This window comes from Cibotium barometz, chromosome 8 (assembly GCF_041138505.1).
Source record: "Cibotium barometz isolate CiBa-2024 chromosome 8, ASM4113850v1, whole genome shotgun sequence".
In the NCBI taxonomy this organism is placed as follows: domain Eukaryota; kingdom Viridiplantae; phylum Streptophyta; class Polypodiopsida; order Cyatheales; family Cibotiaceae; genus Cibotium; species Cibotium barometz.
Window position 1 is genome coordinate 63,343,795 of NC_141053.1, and position 2,450 is coordinate 63,346,244.

Genomic DNA, 2,450 nt, shown 5'->3' on the forward strand with positions numbered 1-2,450 from the left:
TCTTAGTATGCACTAATTGTAGGATTTATCCAACAAAGTTGAGGTGTGAAACCTTTCCCTTAACACATCTCAAAAACCTAGAATAGGATAGGGGAAACAATTCATGATGTATGTATTTATGTATGGGTGTATGCATGCACATGTGTGTGTATGTGCATGTGATGTTTGAATATGAATGGATGCATAAACGCATGCATGTATGTATGTATGTACGTATACAACATTGGCACGACATTTTATGACAACAAAAGAGTGCTTTTGTATATATGTTACATAAGGGATGTGGTACTCAAACAAAAATCTAATCCCAAGCACCCTCCTAAACATGGCAGCACCAATAGGCTATAAGTTCTCATTAATTTACAATAAAAGTAACAAGCCTTAGTTTTTTGTAACTTTTGCGACCAAAACCAAATAGATAAGAGGTCTTAGATTTCGAGGCAAGCTCGAAAACGCTAATTTTTTAAAAAACTACAAAGCTTTGAGTATTGTACTATTTTGCACTGATGCAATGCAAGGGCCTTTCCCTAAATGTAGTGACCTTCAATCACATCTTGAACCACTCTATGAGCATGTGTATAAAGGCACCATGTATATGTATATGTATGCTCTCTATTTTCTCTCTTATGATTCATTTAGAAAAGGACATTTACATATAACCTAGAAAATGTGTAGCCTTAAGTCATTACATACGCGTAATATATATATATATATATATATATATATATATATATATATATATATATATATATATATATATATATATATATATATATATATGCATGTTTACATGTATATACATATACATTCGTACATACACACATATACATATATAATAAATTCATAATTATACATATATATATGTACATGCACACACATACTTATATATAATAAATGCATAAATATATATACATACATGTATGTGTGTGAACAATATATATGGATATCATGGGTCCTCACATACATAAATTGTGTGTGTGTGTGCATGCAAGTGCGCGTGTGTACACATAGACACACACACACACACACATGTTTACTTGTGTGTATGTGACATGCACACATGTACTCATAGGCACACACACACACACACACATACATCTTCCTGTCATAGGTATGGCTTCAAAGGATTACACGTACACGTACACATATGTACATTTACATACATACATCTATGTGTGTTTGTGTGTAACCCGATGTGCCTTGCTTCTATTTTGGCTAGGCTCTATTGTGCCCAATCCCTGCCGCCATAGACAATTAATGCCACTTTCTATTTAAAAGGGGAAAGGAGAGGGGAAAGGGTAGACAGGTAAGTGCATGCAAAGATGCCTCCTTGACAAAGTTGCCTTTTTTAATGGTGTATCTAGCCCCTACCCGTTAGAGATGGGTCATGCCACTAGTATATGGAAATGCATGTCAAATCAACTATCCAAGTTTATCCAAATACATTTTCTTTTTTTTAAAAGCACGACTATATTAAAGGATAAAGAGAAAAGTTACAAAAGTGCTTTTTCAAGAAGCATAACTTATATCAAAATGTCAAAATGTTAAAATTTCATGCAATCATATTTCTCACTTTCATGAGATGCACAATGTAATTCTGTAATTCTGAGTCCTTGAAAAGCAAGTCGATTTCCTCAAAGATGGCTTGATTATCTTCTTCCAGGCATTCCTTATGTATTTCGCTGATCCTGTCTTGAAATTCCTCTTGAGCCCTGTGTTGAGATATCGAGCTCAACTAGTGCTACGATGGACATTGATGACCCGCCTGGGTGATAGCTTCCGCATCTACACCACTGGCATGGTTGGTGAGACTATGGGTGATATGCGGCCAGTGGGATGACAGACTATGTGACAACCATTTTAGATTACTAGAGACTGGCATAGTTATAGCACTAGCTCATTTAGTTAGGTTCACATTATGGACCAACCCTTGTATGTTATAGTAGTTGAGTACTAACCCATATAGTGTGTACTCTTATCTTTATGTTATGTTGGTTGAGTAGAGAAGAAGAAGATAGAAGAAAATTCAGCTATCCATCTCTCTCTTGTGTCTTGCTCTCTCTTGTATGTGTGTGTGTTTGCTTGCTAGGGTTTGAAGCTCTCCCTCTCCCCCACATTCTCTTTATGGTATCAGAGCCTGGTTCGTGTGAGAGCTAAGGAGGCAAGTAAGAGGCAAGAACAAGCAAGGAAGGAAGCGGTACTACATGGGTAAGAGCATCATCATCTCTTTCCCCTTCTTGGTTTAAGTACAACACCCCCTCAGAAGCTCTGGGAGCTACACATCTCAGATTGAGGAGTTATCTTCGCGGGAGCGGAGCTACAAGGCAAGTACATTATCTTGTTAGACCTAATTTTTTCGGTCAGATTCGCATTTCGGGTGCGTTTCGGGCCCCGTTTCGTCACTGCAAGGTATTTTTGGCAGTTTTTTGGAAGTTCTAATAGAGAACTAT